The 21,150-nt window shown below is 41.9% G+C and overlaps 1 protein-coding gene and 1 long non-coding RNA gene across 4 annotated transcripts in view; one reads left to right on the forward strand and one right to left on the reverse strand.

Moving 5' to 3' along the window:
* The window catches only part of ADAM12 (ADAM metallopeptidase domain 12), a 308,214-nt gene that overhangs the window by 156,721 nt on the left and 130,343 nt on the right, over nt 1-21,150 (forward strand). The window lies entirely within an intron of this gene.
* LOC142830434 (uncharacterized) lies at nt 16,303-19,413 on the reverse strand. The gene is made up of 4 exons (XR_012905667.1): nt 19,331-19,413; nt 17,628-17,746; nt 17,454-17,542; nt 16,303-16,415 (listed from the first exon to the last, which is right to left on the reverse strand). It is a non-coding gene; the product is annotated as an uncharacterized LOC142830434 (long non-coding RNA).

A 21,150-nucleotide genomic window follows, 5' to 3' on the forward strand; every position in this document is an offset into this window, starting at 1 on the left:
ACTAAATGTTAAATGTTATTATAAACTAATTGCTTCCTCGAGTTGAAAAGAAAATTATGTTCTGCTGCTGAAAGTGCTGAAGGATATAAGGACTTATCCTCCTCTCACATGGGCTTTACACCAGTGTGTCTCCATTGATTTCAGTGAAGTTATTCCTAATATAGCACACTGTGAGAGGGAATATTGGGCCTTTAGGACCTGGAGCAATAAACTACTCAGCCAAAAACCCTGAATAGGTGAAACTCTCATAGAAACCCTGATTAACTGAGGTTAATGGCAAAATTCTGATTGATTTCAACAGAACCAGAGTGCCACCCACTACGTTTAAGAAGATAATTTAGTATTCTGCATATATATTTTTTCCTGGATGTTCATCTGTTTAAAGTTGTATTGAAGACAAGTGCCAACCACCTCTCAGTTCTCAGACCAATACTGTCTAAATAGTTTCACAGCTTTTATGAACTCTGCATTTAGCAAGACCATGTTTTTTCCCTGATAGAAAGCATCAGTCTGCAATTAATATCGAGCCAATTTTGTCTCCCTCTTTGCCTGTCTGCCCCACCCCCAAATACCTCTTTCCTTGCACTTTCAACTGTGCTCTATCCCCTGCTCTAAATATGATTCTTTTGGTGCCTTTCAGCCTATTCTGCCTCCAAAGCCGCCATCTCTGCTCGTCAAGTGGTATCTGAACCTTGGGCTACGCTACTCAAAACTAGTCGGAGGCAGGCTGACTTAATGTGGACGTGCTACCTCGATTTAGAGCCCCAGGAAGCACTGGGAAGAAATGGCTTTAAATGAGTCTGGGAAGTAGTTATTTCAAAATAGCACCAGTGGAGTGTCCACACTACCGTTATTTCAAAATAACTTTAATTAATTCCTATGGAAAGCAGGAGTTATGATGTTGAAATAACCAGCCCCTTATTTCAAAATAACAATTGGAGAATCCACACTACCAAGCCCGTTATTTTGAAATAAGGGGCTGGTTATTTCAACATCATAACTCCTGCTTTCCACAGGAATTAATTAAAGTTATTTTGAAATAGCGGTAGTGTGGACACTCCACTGGTGCTATTTTGAAATAACTTCTCCCCAGACTCATTTAAAGCCATTACTCCCCAGTGCTTCCTGGGGCTCTAAGTTGAGGTAGCACGTCCACATTAAGTCAGCCTGCCTCCGACTAGTTTTGAGACTTCCCTGTAGTGTGGACATGCTGTTTTGAAATAGTTATTTCAGGAGCAATTAGTTCAAAACAAGTAATTTTGAAATAATTTCCTAGTGTAGACATGCCCTGAGAAATCAGTGGTTTTGCAGGGCCAGGTTTTCCCTGAATACTGGCACTCCTAAGCCCAGTGAGCTCTGAAGGGAAGCGCCAGTAGTGGGGATATTTCTGTTGCTGATTTTGTGCCTTACATGTAGAGCAGAATCTACAACCTGAATAATGGCAGAATGAGGAAACAAAAGGCAAAACGGGAAGAATGGGGGGAAAGTAAGGAATGGACAGGACAAAGTGAAAAATCAGTTTTGGGGATGGGGATAGGGAAGATCGGCATCTTGATGGAATTTGTCAGGATATATATAATAGTAAAATGTGTGCTCCTCCATCCCCTTATAGAATGGCTGCATGTGGTCACTGGTCTTTAGTAGTGTTTTGCTTGCATACAAGAATAGTACATTTTTCCAGTTTCAAGTCTAAGTTAGAGGAAAACCACCCATTATCTTCTCAGAATGAAGCATTATTACTGGAAAGCCACAAGTGATTTTCCTTAGCCATTTGAAATGTTCTTTGCAAAAGGCTGACACAACAGCTTCGATACATTGTGGTGGCTACAGAGGGAGTGGATATGAAAACAAGTTGAGATTTCCAGATTCTGAAGCATTGGAAGCTGAAAGGGGTGGTGAATTCCAGCCAGTGGTGTCAGGAAATTTGCAGCTACAGCTGTGCACAGAAGTTGATGCCATTAATGAAACTAGAAAATAATCCAATTTTTGCTGAATGGGAGAAACATTTTAAAATTCTGTAATTTCACACTGCAAAGAGAAACCACTTGAAAACTACAGGAGCCCTGCCCCAACTCAGAATAAAGTACATTTAGGTCCTGTCTACAGTACAATCAACCCTCTGTGGCTAGCCATTGCTAGCTGACTCAGGCTAAGGGGCTGTTTAATTGTGCCATAGACCAGAGGTGGGCAATCATTTTTTAAGGGAGGGACACTTCGCAAATTTCTGACGTGGTCGCGGGGGGCGCCCCAGAAGGGACGGGGCCTTGAGCGGAAGGGCCAGGGCCAGCAGACTTCACTGCCAACAGACCCTGATTGGCTTGGGGTTGGAGAGCATGTGAAGTCTTAACATTACCTGTCCCCTGCACCTGCCCTGCCAGTGGCGCACAGCACCTAGAGAGAACCACCAGCTGTTTTGAATGGCTGGCAGTTCCCTCTGATTCCATGTGCCCTTGGCGGAGGGAGGAAACTTCGCACACTCCCTCATCCCGTGGTCTCGGTTGGTCTGGGGCTGGGAGAACAGCAGGGTGGCCACAGGTCAGGACCCCTTTCAATTGCTGCTATTAAAGAGCTCATAGCTCTAGTTCCAGGAGCTGCAAGCCCTTTAAATAGGAGCAATTTAAAGGATTTTCACCTGCTGGGTGGCTGCTACCACATTGCCTGGCAGCTGCCCGGAACATGCAAGCCCTTTAAATGGCAGGAATTGAAAGAGCTCGTGTGTAGCAGCCGCCTGGCAGGCGCAAGCCCTTGAAATAGAAGCAGTTGAAAGGATTCATTCCTCCCTGCCTCCACTGCTAATGCCTTGCCTGGGAGCCACTGTGGAGGCATGAGCCCTTTCAATTCCTGCTATTTAAAGGGCTTGTGACTTTTGGGCAGCTGCTATGCATTGCCTGACAACTGCCCAGAAGTCGTGAGCCTTTTAAACAGCAGCAATTGAAAGGGCTCGTACCTCCCGGTGGCTTCCAGGCAATGCATTAGAAGCGGAGCTGGGAGCTACCACGGGCCGGATCAAAGTGCGAGGCAGGCCAGATCCGGCCTGCTGACAGCCTCTTGCCCAGTGCTGATATGGACATTTTGGTTTGTGCTGATTCTGAGCTCTGGGACTTTATGTGCTTGCCGGGTTCTAGAGCTCAGCCAAAGCTTCAATTTCTACATTAAACAGCCTGTCAGCCTGAGCCCCACAAACCTATGTCAGCTGGCATGGACCAGCCATGAGTCTGTTAGGGAGCGAGAGCAAAGTGTACAGCTCACCAACTCCTGAACTCCCCAGACAAAGCGAGGAATGCAGCAAACTGTGCACTTTCCCCTCGCTCCTTGATGAAAGGGAACAGCCAGCAACATCCCTGTATGAATTGGGGGGGAACTTCAGCCCCCTTATACTCCCGGTAAAGGGTGCTGAGTTTTGGGGCATGCCCCCAGGAAGGCTCTTTCACTTGCCTGGCAATTCTGTCTTTTCTGTATGGTTTTATGAGAAGCAATCTCATTCCAGACACAGCCTATTTTCCTGGCACAGCCAAACCTTTATGTTGCTTCAAATTATGATAAGAGGAATCTCTATACCAAATTTGGTGATCCTAGCTCTTACTATTTGGAAGGAGTTTTTGAACGGACAGATAGACTCACAGACAAACTCTTTCAAATATATAGTGGATAATTACAAATTTGTTCATTGGAGTTATTTAAATTTCTGTTTTATAGATTTTTTTTCCCACATGCTATGGATAGTTTTCATGGATCCTTTGAGTTCTGGGCTATTTTGAAAGTGTTTAGATAAAACTAAAATTTCCGGCATTAAGATAACGTCTCTTCAGCAGCATGAGTTTATGTGGACAAAAAGTACATCTTTAATCGAATGAACTCTTTCAAGTCTAGTTCATCAGCTTTTCAGCCTAGTATCTCACATCTCAACTTATCTTAGGAACATCATACTGTTACTATGGGACAATGTTTATAAGGAAGGTCAATACAAGTGATGTTAAAATATCATAGGAAAATACTACTTTTACCTCAGGTAATAGTGCCACCTATTAAAGCATGTTGAAACATCTGAACATATTCTGATTAACTGTTTTTAGTCATGACTGTATTGTATTGTCTGAGTAGCATGTATATTTAATTCGGTATTGTATTCTGCATGAAATATGAGTATGGGTTTTAGTATATGTTTTATAAAAGGAAGTATACATTTCATATGAAACCACGGAGTTGTCATCTGAGGAATAGATCTGCAGATCTATGGCAGGTGAGCCAGAAGTTTTAGAGTTGTGTTAGTTTTTAGTCTAGCCAAAGCCAATTCAGAGAAATGAAGTAATACTCTGGATTGTCTAAATCTGTCTGATTTCAATGCATATTACAGCAATGAACATTACTTTTTGCTCTGTGCCTTGGATACCTCAGAGATGTAATGGTTTGGTAATTATCTCTAGCGTGATACTTTAAGTTTTAGCACATTCCTTCAGAATTTCAGTCACTATCATTATGGTAAGTTTTAAAAAATAATTTAATGTAACTCATATAATAAAATCACTTGAAAGCAGTCTGACTGTAAGACTTGTCTAAATATATGGAATTATATTTTCAATCAAATTTGAATTAGTAATAATCCCTGATATTCTTTTATACTAATATTTCAGTCTATGGCTAGTGGTGTTCTGTAGCCTTTACTGAAGATTTCTGCTTTTCATGGCATAGCATAATATTCTATTACTTAGCTAAACTGATAAGGTGGTGTGTATTTTACTGTTCTACTCTCAAGACTGTGGAGGCTTCATAAAATATTCCAAGCTGTCAGTTTGAATAGGATAACTGTCTATTAGAGGGAGTCAGAAAATTAACTACCAGATTCTTTAATTTGTCTTGAAATCTGATGTACTTGAATTAGAATGAAGAAAAAGTTTTAGAGCATCTGTGAAAGGTTAACAAAGAATAGATGCTGAGAGAGGCATTCTGACTTGTCCTGTGTGATAATGCATGGGAGTAAGGAGATAATGAATGCTCTTCCACGCCTGTCCAGACGATCTCAACCAGATATGGATGTAAGCAGGGCTACTCACTCTTTGTTTGGAGAAGTCTCATTACCTCTAGAACTTACCTCACGTAGATATTGAAGAAGAGCATGTTTGTGCAAAACTGTTGCGCGTAAGTATTGCAGAATTCCAAATGTAAAATCTACTAAAATATAAATTTCTCGGCCACCTATTCACTATCTACATTTTTGGTTAGTCTCTAAGATGCCACAGGACCATTCATTTTTTAAGTTTATTCAATAGCAGTTCAACTTGTAGGAAATAGTCTGGGAGACGATTTTCACCATAAAAGTCTGCTGTGTAGTTGTAGTAGAGGAATGGAGTTCCGGATCTCACTGACTCCACTGGTTATGCTGTGGGAAATTCACATCTGTCTGTTTTGATTTGAGTATCAGTCACATTCATTATGAAAATTCTTCAGGATGTTAAAATGGTTACTGCTGTTATGGTCATGGGACAAATCCGCAGTAATTATCCTGGATTATGGGCAGGTAGTCATTATCCCACACCTTTAATAGCTCATAGCTTGATTCAGCAGATATTAGTATTTTTAGGCTTCCAGGATTTGGCATAGGCACAGGTTATTATCCATGAGACACATTCTCAAATTGAGTACAATATAGTGAATACCATTTCTGTTGTTCCTTTCATTCCTTCATAGCCCACCCTGCAGATCTATTGGGTTTTCCTTTGCCCTTTCCGTAATGGCTATATAAGGCATATGCTCACTAATAACATCCCACTGTGTCTCTCAGAATGCTCAAAACAAGTGAAAAAAAAAAGAAGATGGATCAAGGCCTATTGAAGAGGCTTGCCCAACCATAGATTGTTGCAGAGAGAACTTAGCTGGCCATCTCTAAGCATTTAGGAAATATTAGGCTGAGATGTGAGGGGGTGGGAGAAGGGGAACTCATGATGGAAAAAGTAATTTTTGCCACATTCTCAATTAACAGTAGATCTCTTCATCACTGATTTGGAAATGTAATGAGAAGCAGCTGCTGCAGTTGTCATGCTTTCTTTGAAATAGTTTAGCATCCATGAAACCCGGATATTTGACACAGAGCTGTGATCAGAATGGAAGGCTATAAATGTTTTTCAGTTAATCAATCACTAACCAGTACAGCATAAAGGTGCAAAAAATAGCTGTTACTTGGGTTAAGGTTTTGCACAACTCAGATGTATGTCTCTGGGATGAAAGATAACATACACCACTCTGCCATAATTGCTGCTGATTCTGCAGAGGGTATTTTTTGTCATTATTGTTCCAAAATTTCTTTGGTGAGATGGGACATGAGAAACCATAATCCTTAGGTTTCATATCATCCACTGATTATCAGCTATAGTTAGAAAGGATTTTTCCCCTATAGTAGTGCACATTTGTAGTGCACAAACTTCATCCAGGCTTCTTCACTTGGCCTTACATTTTGCACATTACAGTCAATAGAGAACCTTAGCATTGACTGCAAAGCATGCTGGATCACTCCTGTGTACATAATATAACAGGTAGAAATATGAAGGCCTGTTTTTTTAAATGCTAATCGTGGTGGACTCAAAAGTTTCACCTGTTGGCTGTGTAAGAATGAAAGGAATTGCTATTACCATATATGCAGCATTGTTTTCCTAGTTCTGTATATGCCTTTCTTTTTTCTCACAATCACTGTGCTAATTAAGCATTGTAAATTTCAATCTCTCTTTAATTATGACGTTTCAGTTCTTCCATAGTAACACACTGGAGTGTACCAGATAGGATACTATGAAGTGGGGCTATTCAGTGGGCAAATGTCCAAAAGTATTCCAAATCACTTAAGATAATTAAATGGAGGGAAAGGATATGGTGTGTTTAAAGAATAAGGAGTGATTGTATGACTATAGTGATGTTAGATGCATGAGCATGGGAAACTCATTACCATACATCATTCAGTCTGTAGATTGTAATGAAAAAAAGAGTTGAAAAATGCCACTGTCAAGCTAGCCCAGCTGAATATTTGAAGATATTTTCACTAGAGTCCTGCTGCAGAAAACAGTTTTAATAGACTTGTTTATTTCAGTGAATGTGTATGGTAATCCAAATGGTTACCAATTGGGGAAACAACTAATTTAATGTAAATGTCAAGATGACCAACGAGATGCTGCAGTATTAATAGATTATGATGGTATCAACAGCAATTTAGTTATATTTTAGTATATCTGCCTGCACCCCGATCCCCCCCAATATTTATGGAAGAGTTCAACATGCATATCAAGAATTGTTATAAGAATACCCTAACCAAGACTGAGAGCAAAATAGGGAAAAAGAATATTTTATCATTCAGAATCTTTATCTGGGAGAGGAGTAGAAGCAGCAACCTTAAATAAAGATACAGGGCCAGTGCCATGATTGCATGAAAGCACCTGCAGCACATCTAAAGTGAACCCAGAAGATAGCTCTGAGATACCTTTCCAGTGCTCTGTGTCTGGTCAATTTCAGCTCCTGGAATTCATTAGACAGCCGGAGATACTGTTTTGGCAGCCAACGTTGGCCACAGTGGAAGGTGTTCTGGACATTGCCCCAGAACATGCCCTTCTTTCACAGACATGCCCCTTTACTCAGGAATGGAGGAATAAGTGGCATAAACCGGGTATGCCAGGTTTACACTATCCTGGGGCTTGCCAGCTGTTTTATGCTTGAGCAATTAGATGAAGGTCCAGAGATCACTCTCACTGAATAGTTATTAGTATTACCAACTCTCATGATTTCATCATGAATCCTATGATATGTAGTGGTGTTTGTAAAGTTCCAGATCCTGGAATCCTGTGATTACAGAAGACTCTGATTTCATTTAAAAAAAAGATGGAAATTGCGGAGAAATTCTTGAAATCATGAGCTCTGAAACCTCAAAAATCAGAAGGCAAATAAAAAGGACCCCAAATATACTATTTTAAGACAAATTCATGATATGGTTGGCTTGTGAGTTTTGTATGTTTGGGGCTGGCAATACTGTAGGGTATTAGTTAAAAGGTTACAATTATAAATAAGAAAATAAAGAAGATAATTGGCATAGCAAGATTTAATTAGATACATAAAAAGAAACTAATGGGCTGCATTTTGAATCGCTTTTCTGTGTGGGTGTAAGGCTGGAAGGGGAAGTTTTCTGTTATTGCAGAATAAATCAGAAACAGATCCTACATCTCACTGTTTTTAGATTAATGTAATCTATATGTTGGATGTCCAAGCTTTATTCCCAGGCCTGTCAGCCCTAAAAATCAAAGTAACTGTCAACAATGGATTTGTGTGCAGTGGAGGAGAGAGGCTAAGTCTCAGCTTTCCTGGTTACTTTCCGCCCACAGGAGATTTTATTTATTTATTGACTTATTTTGAAGAGCAGTTTTTAAAGAGTTTTGGGAAATTGCTGAGAGTACTTCTATTTTAGGACGAATGTGGGATATCTCCTATTCCCTCAGTTCCTGCTTCACTTCATCACATCTCAGAGTTCTGATCTAATCCTTAATGGAACTAACCTGAAAAATGACCACTCATGGGCTGTGTCTACATTGGCACCCCTTTCCGGAAAAGGGATGCTAATGTAGACTTTGGAATAGGCAAATCCGCGGGGCATTTGCATTAACATGGGTGCCGCTTTTTTCCGGCTTGGGGATAAGCCGGAGAAAAGCACCAGTCTAGACGTGATTCTCCGGAAAATAAACCCTTTTCCGGAGAATTTCTTATTCCTACTTGAAAGTATTTCTTATTCCTACTTGAAAGTAGGAATAAGAAATCCTCCGGAAAAGGGTTTATTTTCCAGAGAATAACGTCTAGACTGGCGCTTTTCTCCGGCTTTTCCCCAAGCCGGAAAAAAGCGGCAGCCATGTTAATGCAAATGCCGCGGGGGTTATTTAAATCCCCCGCGGATTTGCCTATTCCAAGTCTACATTAGCATCCCTTTTCCGGAAAGGGGTGCCAATGTAGACACAGCCCTGGTGTTCTCAGCCAGACTAGGCAGCATGCCACAGTGCACGATTTGGAGACCGGAAACCCAGATTCGCAACTTTGCTTTTGAATGCAGGCTATTACACAGTGTTGTCAGAAGCAGCCCAATATATGGGTTAGTTTTAAAAGCCTCTTTTCCTTCTTTCCCACAAGCCACTGTTCCTCTGAACTCTAGAAAAACCCACCAAACTGACACTGTGGGTCAGTTTTGGGACTGGTTCTGTTCAGTGATTTAGATAATGGCATAGAGAGTACGCATATTAAGCTTACAGATTATATGAAGCTGGGAGGGATTGCAAATGCTTTGAAGCTTAGGGTCATAATTCAAAACAATCTGGAAAAACTGGAGAAATGGTCTGAAGTAAATAGAATGAGGTTTTATCAGGACAAATGCAAAGTACTCCACTTAGAAAGGAACAGGATGAAGTTTAATAAAGACAAATGTAAAGTGCTCCACTTAGGAAGGAACAATCAGTTTCACACATACAGAATGGGAAGCAACTGTCTAGGAAAGAGTACTGCATAAAGGGATATAGTGGTCATAGTGGACCACAAACTAAATATAAGTCAACAGTGTGACACTGTTGCAAAAAAAGCAAACGTGATTCTGGGATGCATTAACAGGAGTGTTGTGAGCAAGACACAAGAAGTCATTCTTCCCCTCTACTTTGTGGTGATTAGGCCTCAGTTGGAGTATTGTTTCCAGTTCAGTGCACCACATTTCAAGAAAGATGTGGAGAAATGAGAGAAAGTCCAGAGAAGAGCATCAAAAATGATTAAGGCCTAGAAAACATGAGCTATGAAGGAAGACTGAAAGAATTGGCCTTGTTTAGTTTGGAAAAGGGAAGACTGAGAGGGGACATGATAGCAGTTTTCATGTATCTAAAAGGGTGTTACAAGGAGGAGGGAGAGAAATTGTTCTCTTTTATCTATGATGATAGGCCAAGAAGCAATGTGCTTAAATTGTCCCCCTCCTGAACCCATACCCTCCCTCTGACCCTATACTCCAATACCCTGCCCAAAGTCACATCCCAAACCCCTGCACCCCAATCCTTTGCCCTAGGTCACAGTCCAACCACCTGTACTTCTTCCAGTGCTGCAAGTCACCACTGCCTTCTTCACCCAAACTCCCTCCTGCACCCCAGTCCCTTACCACAAGCTCCCTTCTGCACCCAGCCTCCATCCCAGACCCTGCACCTCCTCTATTCATATCATGGAAGAGTGTAGTCCTTGACCACTTTCCAAAATGATGCAGTGGCCCTCCCGTCAAAAATTATTGCCCACCCCTGGTCTAGATGGTACTTGGTCCTGCTGTGAGGGCAGGGGACTGGACATGATGACATTTTGAGATTCCTTCCAGTTCTAGTGTTCTATGATTCTATGTAGCAGTGGCAGCAGCATCATACTGCCGTGCCAATGAGTTCTGTTCCAGAAGACATCTATGTGCTGAAATTTATCAACAAGACACGACTTAGTGCCAATAGTAGTAGCTATTTTTTGTAATGAGGACTCTTATCCATTGAGTTTGAATGAAGCCCACAACCATGTTCATGTAACCTGTTAAATCAGAAGTGCAGGACTAGAAGGGACATTGCTAAGTCAATCAGTCCAGTCCTGGCACTGTTTGTTTAACCTCTTCTTAAACACCTCGGCTACGTCTACACTGGCACCCTTTTCCGGAAATGCTTAAAACAGAACAGTTTTCCGTTATAAGTATTTCTGGAAAAAGCGCGTCTACATTGGCAGGATGCTTTTCCGGAAAAGTACATTTTCCGGAAAAGCGTCCGTGGCCAATGTAGACGTGCTTTTCCGGAAAAAAGCCCCAATCGTCATTTTCGCGATCGGGGCTTTTTTGCGGAAAAGAGTACTGTGCTGTCTACACTGGCCCTTTTCCAAAATAGTTTTTCCGGAAAAGGACTTTTGCCCGAACGGGAGCAGCATAGTTTTTCTGGAAAAACACTGACAATTTTACAGTAGATCGTCATTGCTTTTCCGGAAAAGCAAGTGGCCAGTGTAGACAGCTGGCAAGTTATTCCGGAAAAGTGGCTGCTTTTCCGGAATAAGTGGCTCAGTGTTGACACAGCCCCACACTGGTGGAGAGTCCACAGCCTTCCTTGGTAATTTGTTCCAGTGCTTAACTACCTTGACAGGAAGTATTTCCTCAAGTCTGACCTAAATCTCTATTGCTGCAATTTAAGCCCATTGCTTCTTGTTAGCCTCATAGGTAAATGAGAACAGTTTTTCACTCTCCTTCTTGTGAAAACCATGTATATACTTGAAAAGTGTTATGTCTGTCTTCAGTCTTCTTAAGATTATTAAGATAATTAATCCAATTTTTTTCAATCTTTTCTCCATAAGCCATGTTTTCTAAACCTTTAACCATTTTTGTCGTTCTCCTCTGGACTTTCTCTGTTGTTCCTCAAGTGCTTTGTGCCACTCTGGTTTAGAAAATAATTTTTTACCCATTTCCATTGCCTTTATCACAAAAAAGATGTAGTGACACTGGAAAAGATTCAGAGGGAGACAACAAAGATGATCAAGGGTATGGCACATGAAAAAGATTAGGGCTGCTCATTTGTCAAGTGATGGCCCTATTATAGTCCGCTGTGGATTATGCTTGTGCCCACAGTCAGGGCATTTAAAAGTAGTACTTATTGATCCACATGTGTGTCCTGGCTCACCTTGGACCAGTGGGCAAAAGGGCATGGCTGATGGCTTGCCTCTCCAATTCCTTCTCACCAAAGTTTAATCCTGGTCAGCATCTATGTGTGTCCATTGTTTTTGCTTCATGCCTTAAGGTACAATTTAGTTGTGGAAGTCGTTTTTGCCATCCTGTACAGTTAATACTTTTAGACTATGTCTACCCTGCCAGCTTTTGCCAGCAGAGAGTATGGTAATGAACTGCTCATTAGCATTTGTCGTCCTGTCATTAGCATATTTTCTGCCCAAGGCTTTTTGCTCAAAAACAAGCATTGTACACGGATCCGTATTGCGCAAAAGGGAGTTTTTGTGCAAAACGGATCCATCTATACTGCTTGATTTTGTGCAAAAACCTCTTGTGCAAAAAGCCTCGGGCAGAGAATATGCTAATGACAATGCGACAAATGCTAATGAGTGCTTCATTAGCATATTCTCTGCCAGCAAAAGCCGGCAGTATAGACATAGCCTTAGTGTTTCCGTAATTTTAGTACTAGATAGATCTTCAGTGTCGACTTCCTCCCCCCATCTGTACCTCATGAGGTACTGGACTGTGCCCAGGACTCTGGGCATTGGAGTCCAGAATTCCTACCCATGAGTCAGCAACAACCCCCAGCACTGTTTGTATTGCCTCGGGGAAGCTCAGATCTTAGTGAGGAGCAGTATTGCTGCTCATTTCTCAGCTGTAGTCAAGAAGAGCAGGAATTTCACCTTCAAAAACATCTCATGGAAAAGACCAGGAGGACTCAGTTGGACCCAGGTGAGGGAACCCTTCACTTCCTTCCCCCTCGTACATCGGCTGGACGCAGCAAGGTGTCAGCCTCCTGCTGCTAAGTCTGACACTGATGCCATCAAATCTACTCTCATAAGCCCTCTGGCAAGATTGTCTCAGGAACGAAGGAATCACTTTCATATCTGTGAGTCTAAGTCTTCCTCAAAAGTCACTTAAAAGAAATCAGATTTGCCTCTGAGCACACCCAGCACTTTTTCTCTTAGTAAGTCACTTAGTTGCCTGAGTATGTCCTAAGTCCCAGAAGCTTGACAAGAAAACCTATAAACACTTGGCTCTGTTGGTACGGGAACATGATCCATCAGTATCATCATCCCCAGCACTTTACATATACATTTTTGGAGCATGGATCATGAGCAGCCTATCGCCCATAAAGCGGAGCATTAAGTACAAATAGTGAATGACATAGTCAAAGCTCTATTGTCACATATCTTCATTTTAGTAAAGCATTTGATACATTGTTTTATGAGACCTTATTCTCAAAATTAATTCAGATTGGCTTGAATATGAACTCTGCCTGAGAGCTCGGACTGAGAACTGCCTAAATAAAATGTCAGGGGCAAAAAAAGCATAAAGAGATGGAACAGAGGTAGAATGGAAAAATCTACTAGGGGTGGCTTGTATCTACCAGATGCCAGTTAACTAGAGGACTAGCCACAGGTCCACCAAGGTCCAAAAGTGATGCCCATCTCCACTGCTACCTCTGCTATTGGGAGGGAGGGTGATGGTTAGTCTTTCTATCAGGCTGCTCTCCATGGGATTTCTACCTTTTGTATGTTACCTAGTGGGTCTTTTCATTGAATTTCAAAACTCTCCCTTGCTTCCTCAGCTACTGAAGAGAAAAGGAACTTTCTTCCCTGCCTATCCCTCCAGGGAAAGGCTGGTTAGAAATAGCTAATTTTACAGGAATTTCCCAAAATGTTTCTTTATAAAAGCGTGTCAACATTTTCTTATTTGGAAAACCTGAACATTTTTATGGGAACAAACTTTTTTGCTCAACATCCTCCTTCCCCCCCGCCCCGACTGCATCCCAAAGGCAGGGTGAGGGACATGTCAACCAACATTAACATTTAATTTCAGTCAAAAGCCATTTTTCGTTCAACCAAAAAAAATCAGCCTGCTTGTTCTACTCCATGGCCTCATAGCTTCAACATGATGTAGAAAGAGGTCACTGCTGCTCTCTCTCTACCTCTAGTACCTTGCTCCCTGAGAATGATTCCATTACCACGCATTTCCCATGTAGCAGTAGTATAAAATGTGCATGATTCTTGGCACTTCCATATCCTCATGGGAGTATTACTTGGTTAAGTAATGGTTCAAGGGCCGACATGATAATGATCTACATTTTTGAAGGATGCATGCACCAAAGAGAGGAATTATTTAAGCTAATAAAAGGGGTGTACCTTGGAGAAATTAAAACACGGAAAATCTATGCTGAATATCACAAATCATGACAGTCACATCTGTAAAACAATAAAGGCTGTATTGCTTGTGGCATTTGAAACTAGACAAGGCAAAAATTAGTTGCTGTACAACATCCTGCATATGCAGAGAGATTTGACTGTTCCATCTTTAGCTTCTCTGATTTTATATCTGTTTGGCATTCCCTAACTGATGGAAGGATCATTATGACCTTTGGAGATAATGTATAACTGCTTGAGAACACAGTGGTTTTATATTGGAAATAGGAAGCTAAACTGTGCTGCACCATCATACCTGTTAGAGAGCGGATTGAAAAAAGATCCTGTTTGTGAATAGGGGTGTTAAAATGTGTGTAACTGATTTAATCATGAAACTGCTGAAAATTTCAGCGATTACACACGGGGTAGCAGGTGGCTCCCCAGGAGTTGCGTGTAGCCACGTAGCTGTTTGGGTAACCGATAAGCTTATGCTTATCGGTTACCTACTTAAACGGCTATTCTCTTACATCCCTATTTGTGTATTTGAATGCAAGGTTGGCATTTTTTAAAAATCAACATGTCAAGTTTTTGGGTCCTTTAGCTTTTTTGTTAATGTAACTCTGGGTCTTAGACTAATGGAGGCAGCTGACACCTGAAAGTTTGTAGGCAAAAACTGATAGAGAAGTATAGAACTAATTTATAACTGCACTATATTTGACTTACCTCGGGGTAGGCAAAGCTTATTCTTCCCTGAGAAGCCTCCACTTGTTTGTTCAAAGAGACAGAAAAGCAAAAGCTGTCTTTGAGCGTACGTCTATACTGCACAGCTATTTTGGGATACTGGAGGTACCCCAAAATTGCTATCCCGTGTCTACACAAGCAACCCATAATTTCTAATATTTTTCGAAATAATGGTCACACTATTTCACCATCCCAGTAAACCTCGTTGCATGAGAGTTAAGGGATGGCTCAAAATAGTGTATTATTTCGAAATCTGGCACTGCGTAGACATGCCAAATTTTAAAATAAGCTATTTCGAAATAGATTCGTAAATTTTGCTTATATTATTTTGAGTTTAGGGTGCTGTGTAGACACACCATGACTGTGCTGCAGCACATATGCAGTTTAGCTCAGGTGGTGAATGTTTCTTATCTTCAAAGAATTAATTAGGAACGTCTGATGTTCCATTAGTTTTCTTTCTGTTTTGGGGGGAGGGGTTCATATGTTCAGCAGTGCGATGCCTGATATATTTTATTTCCTTTGTTTCCACTGCTTCTTGCAGTGCAAGAAATTGATAATCATTTGGCCCTCTTGAACATTGTGGATTGATAGTGCTTGGAATTTCAGATGTGGGCTTAAACTGAACCAGAGCTCCTGCACTAGGATGTATTAATGTTATTTTGATCCATGTTCTTTCTGAATTAAATTGATCCAATTAGGTTAAGTAGCTTGCCATCTAAATTGATTTACTTTCCTGTATTAATCTCCTTTGCTATGAGACGGAAAAGAAAATGTAAATCAATTTAGTGAATTACATCTCTTTCTGAGGGAGACAATTAAATTACCTAATGGATATATATGTTAAATTTGTTGTTTAATAACTTTAATATTAGTGCAGTAATAGGAAGTTCAAACACACCTTTCCTGATTTTTTAACCTGAGTGCCTGTTACACTTATTTTTATAAGCTTTCAAGAAATGCCCTTACATGACTTAGTCTCTTGATACTAATGCTAAATGCTTATTCTACTAGACAGCTTTTAAGGCATTAGATGTTTTGAAAGAGGGGATAACAGCTTTTCCTGCCAAGAAATATTGGGTACCCTACAGGCTGTTGTATTAATTTAGATGGACTATATGGTCCTAAGGTGTTAACATAAACCAATCTCTGGCCAACATTAAACAAGATATATTGAGACCTTACCCTGCTTAGTCCTATCGAACAAACACCATTCAAATTCTTAACCTCTTATTAAAAATACATAAAAGAAGGAAAAATAGTTAAAGCATTTGAAATGTTATGTAAGGCTTTCATTTTAACAACATTCCTTGTTCCCTTTCCTTTCAGCAAACCTCTAGAAGAGAATTTCCCTTCAGCTGGGGAGAGTTTTTAGAAGGAAAAAAATCCCTTGACAGCCTTTCCTCATTTCCCTTGACAGCCTTTTAGGTAGCATTAAAGATGATAATCACTATCCTTTTGGGACACTAGTTTTCAACCTTTTCTCATTTGTTGTTCTCCATTTCAAATGGAGGCACAAATGCCTTTGCAAATCTTAGACATAATTTATGGAACCTCAGGGACCCAGGAACCACAGGATGAAACCGACCATTTTGGGGAAAAGAGCAGAAGTAGAGATGGGACAGGAGCTATCATTGTTGCTGCTGATAAAACAAATTAAAAGAGAAAAGATGGATGAGGAAATATCTTTTATTGGACCGGCTTCTATTGGTGAGAAAGACAAGCTCTGTTGTATCCTGGTGTTTGACTTTCACTTTCAACCTTCTTACTCAAATATCATCTTGTCCAAGACCTGGCAACTTAATATCAACATTGGACTGTTTAGGGCATTGCTTTGATTTGCCCCTTCCTGTTCACAGGCTTACACTGTGCCACAAAATATGAAGTTTTGGCTGGCTAAGCTAGACTCTGATTCAACAGTTGGAATATAGGAAAGAGCAGAAATAAGATGGTAAAGGACAAGGACACACGTGAGAGAGAGAGCTTTCACATCACATTAAGATTTTATCAGGACCCAGTACAGGTGTCAAATGTCATCACCTTAGTGGGGGACAACCAGAGGGCACTCAGCATGTTCTGCTGCTTCCCATCTAGCCATCTCTGGACCCACTGCTGCTTCTAGTGCCAGAGTTCTGCTTTGCAGGGGCAGATGACAGTTTTGGGGGGCCCCGGGCAGTGTAATTCCAGGGGGCCCCCCCTTTGCCACAGCACACGTGCAGCAACACCATGGCACATGTGTGGGGCTTTTTGAAGCGTGGGGCCTGGGGCGGCTGCCCTGTTTGCCCTGCCCTATATCTGCCCCTGCTGCTTTGCCTTTGTAACCTGGGACCTCAGTGTAGGAGCTGCTACAGCTTGAGCTATGAAGCCAGTTGTGTCTCAGCTTAGGCTGTAGAGCTCACTCAATCTTATTGTCTCAGTGAGCCACTTCATTTGGTGTATGGGTTACATATTTGCCCTAGCTGAGGCAGCACATTCCAAGCTTCAGAGATGAAGTTGAGATCCCAGATGAGCCCTCGCTTCTGTAATCACCACTGAGTGGATTTGAACCTGGGACCTTTGGAATGTAGGGTAGGCGCCTCTACAGCTTGTGCTGTAAAGCCAGCTGTTTCACAGCCTAGGCTGTAAAACTCACTCATTCTTATCTCTCGCTGTAAGTGGTCTAAGTGCCACTACATGGGACAGCGAACCGCACCCACTATAGCTACATCTATGCAAATGAAGTGCGAATTAGCATATTGCCGCATGTCATTTGCATAATTAATTAGGAGCCATTTTTGCGCAAGAGGTCAGTAGCCCCCATCTGGCCGTAGCATCCTGTCCCCAGCCCCGATCCTTACCATCTTATTTCAGCCCCCATATGGCTGCAGGAAGGGCTGGTGGTGGACCTCCTCTGGCTGTGGCACAAGTTGGAGGGGACTTAATATGACTGCAGTAGACAGAGGGGGGATTGGTTAGCACAGTGAGCAAGGGGTGCAATTCCCTAGTTACTATTATTGATTGTTTTATTTTACCTGGTATACTTTCTTAATCCAGGAGTTGAAATTTTCCAGGAAACACAGAAGATAAATGAAACCAGTGATGCCAGAGAATAAGATCCAATGGCTGGAAGCTGAAGCTAGATAAATTCAGACTAGAAATAAAATAAGACACTTTTTTGATCGTGAAGCTCATTAACCAGCAGGCACAGGTTTGTGGTAGATTCTCCATCACTAGAAATTTTTAAATCAAGATTAGATATTTTTTCTAGAAGAGGTAAACAGTCTCAACCACAGATACTGGACTTAAAACAGGAATTACTGCAAGGAACTCCATGGCCTGTGTTAAGCAAGAGGTCAGACAAAGGGCATATCTACACTTACACAGCCATGTAGTGCTTTGTGAAGATTCTACCTATGCCAATGGGAGAACTTCTTCCGTCAGGGTATGTCTAGACTACATGCCTCTGGTGACAGAGGCATGTAAATTAGGCTACCTGGCATAGGAAAATGAAACAGCGATTTAAATAATCACCGCTTCATTTAAATTTAAATGGCTGCCGCACTGATCTGATAAGCTGTTTGTTGGCTCAGCGCTGTAGTCTGGACGCTCCACGGTCAACATCAAAGGCATTTGTCAACCTCCCCAGTATGCCTCATGGGAGGCAGTAGCTATTTCAATGGCAGAATTCTTTCCACTGATGTAGTACTGCCTACAGTCGGGGTTAGGTCTGTACAATTACATTACTTAGAGTGTGGATTTTCCTCACATGATCACAATGGTCCTTGCTGGAGTTAAAATCTATTTAGCATTTTCTGAGCTGTCTCTTCTAGGTGGAATGAATGGAAGTGTAAAGGCTGCCCTAATCATCATCACCTTTGTTATTATTCTCAGAGTTTGAGAGCCATCATGATGATATCAACATGAACAGTCTCCCTCCTCCAGGACCCAAGGAAATCAACTTTCCTCTCCTGTCTCTTCCTCAAAATTCCCTTCTGCAGGCTAGCACTGACTCACCTCCCCTGCTTCCTTCTCTCACCTCATAAGATCATTAAGTTTGGAAAAAAGAAGATTAAGGGGGGACATGATAGCGGTTTTCAAATATCTAAAAGGGTGTCACAAGGAGGAAGGAGAAAATTTGTTCCTCTTGGTTTCTGAGGACAGGACAAGGAGTAATGGGCTTAAAGTGCAGCAGGGGAGGTTTAGATTGGACATTAGGAAAAAATTCCTAACTGTCAGGGTGGTCAAATATTGGAATAAATTGCCAAGGGAGGTGGTGGAATCTCCCTCTCTGGAGATATTTAAGAACAGGTTAGATAGACATCTGTCAGGGATGGTGTAGGTGGAGCTAGGTCCTGCCTTGAGGGCGGGGGGCTGGACTCGATGACCTCTTGAGGTCCCTTCCAGTCATATGATTCTATGATAAGTTATTGTGAAAACCTTGGGAATAACAGGGCACATGCCAAGAGAACTGTTCATCGACTTTGCCTCTCGGTTACATCTTCTTGCCAATTGTGGGGGTTCGTACTGCTACCTCTCCTTTTTCTCCCCTTTTTGTCCCCAGTCCCAGTCCCCTTTCTCCGTGTCGTTGTGCTTACAGCCACGGAAGTGCGGGGAGGGGGGTCCGGGCCCACCCTCTCTCCCGGACCCCAGCCCAGGGCCCTAAAGACAGGGTCACCAGGACCTGTCCCACCGGAGGGGTAAAGACCCTAAACCCACCGGTGCGCCGGCTCCTTACCCTGCCCTGGGCTACTTCCACCCCGCCTTCGTTTGTCTCGGAGCAAGGGCTCCCCCCCGGCTCCTCCGTCGCGCCATTTAAACCTCCCGCGGCCGAGCCGGAGACGTCTGACGTCACCGGCGTCGACCAGCACCAACTCCTGCGGTCCCACCCCCCCTCGCCACCCGCCAGCTGTTTCCTTGCGGCTCCGCCGCTCAGCTGAGCCGCCGCCGCGCTACACTGCGCGCACGTAGTTAACGAGCCCTGCGCTGCCCCCATTAGAGTAAAGGCGATCGCAGGGTCAGTGCAGGGTGGGCCTGCTTCCCTGGGGTATGCGGGTCCCGCCCCGTCACACCAATATTTTGTCTATTTAAATAATAAACCCTCTAATGCAAGCATCTTGGGTGAAATCCTGGCCCTGTTGAAGTAAATGGCAAAACTCTCATTAACAGCAATGGAAACAGGATTTTACTTTGTCCTTACATAAAATGCTAAATAAATGGTAACAATAGCAAACAGCTGCTCTTTATGAGGATGCTTTCAGAAGTGTTGGCAGTAAGGGAATGTAGATACCCTATTCTTTCCCTTAAATTAGCAGCCATTCCCAAAGACTGAAATTGCGTGGTGCATGTCTGCACTGCAATTAAAAAAGCCCAGGCCAGCTGACTCAGGCGACCAAGGTTAAGGGGCTGTTCAATTACAGGGTCCAGGATAGAGTCCAAGCTCTAGGATTCTGCAAAGTGGGAGGTCTTTCTTAAGAACATCACAATGTATTAACCCCTTTGCCCAAGTCACGTGAGCATGAGCCAGCTGGCACTGGTCAGCTTCAGGTGTCTAATTGCAGTGCAGACATATCCTTGGTGTGGTCATAATATCTGCTGTTTTGCTCCTACCCAAATTGCCTCATGTACAATCCAGTGAACCACTGAAAAATATTACTGGTTTTTAATATAAAATATGACTTTATACAAAGAAAAGTACAACACGTGCTGAAATTTCAGATAAGATCCATGATTAAAACTTGGGGTGCAAAGATCTGCTGTCTTTCGTGTTACCTCATGTTCCATTTCCCGTCATTTGCTTGATTTCTCCACTTGTCATTTTCTACTTTAATTGAGGTTGTAAGCTCTTTGGGAAAGGGACTTTCATTTTTTTAAAAAACATTTGTAGAGTGCATCCTTCTAGTGCAAAGGATCCCTGCTCACGATTGGGCATTTAGGAACCACCATAAAATGAATAATGAAATAATGATAATAACAAATATTAATCTATCAGAGATGTTCATTTGTGTACAAGTTGAAAGAAATGGGTTAATTGAGAGGCAAAAAATCACCAATTTTGGAAAATATATATTAATTTCCAGAACAATACAGTCCATACTTTGCAATATAGAGATGTACCAGGTTGGACAAATGAACTTCCCAAATGAAAAATACATTTTTTGAAAGAAAGCAGAACATTTCAGAAGTCTATACCAATGAGATATTCTGTAATCTCAGTTCTCTGGTCCATTGCAGGTCTGCAGATGATACTGACATTTAGTTTTGATATCATCATTTGTCTGGAGCTTTCATATTTCACTAAAATGTTTGTCAAAACCTTAAACACTCACAGATGGTATTTTTGCACCTGTGTTGAGAGCCAATGTAAATATATATTCCCCTTTCTGACCTTGTTAGAAATGCTCTCTAGCTGAAAAATTGAAAAACAGATCAATATCTTGATTTGAAGGAAGACAGTTCCTTGTCAGAGAGTGCATTCAAAAGTAATGATTCCCCAACTCTATGGGCTTTTAGCAAGGGGAAACTTTACACGCATGCACACGTGCACATTCTCACACA

Source organism: Pelodiscus sinensis, chromosome 8 (genome assembly GCF_052426305.1).
Source record: "Pelodiscus sinensis isolate ZL-2025 chromosome 8, ASM5242630v1, whole genome shotgun sequence".
NCBI classification, from domain to species: Eukaryota; Metazoa; Chordata; order Testudines; family Trionychidae; genus Pelodiscus; species Pelodiscus sinensis.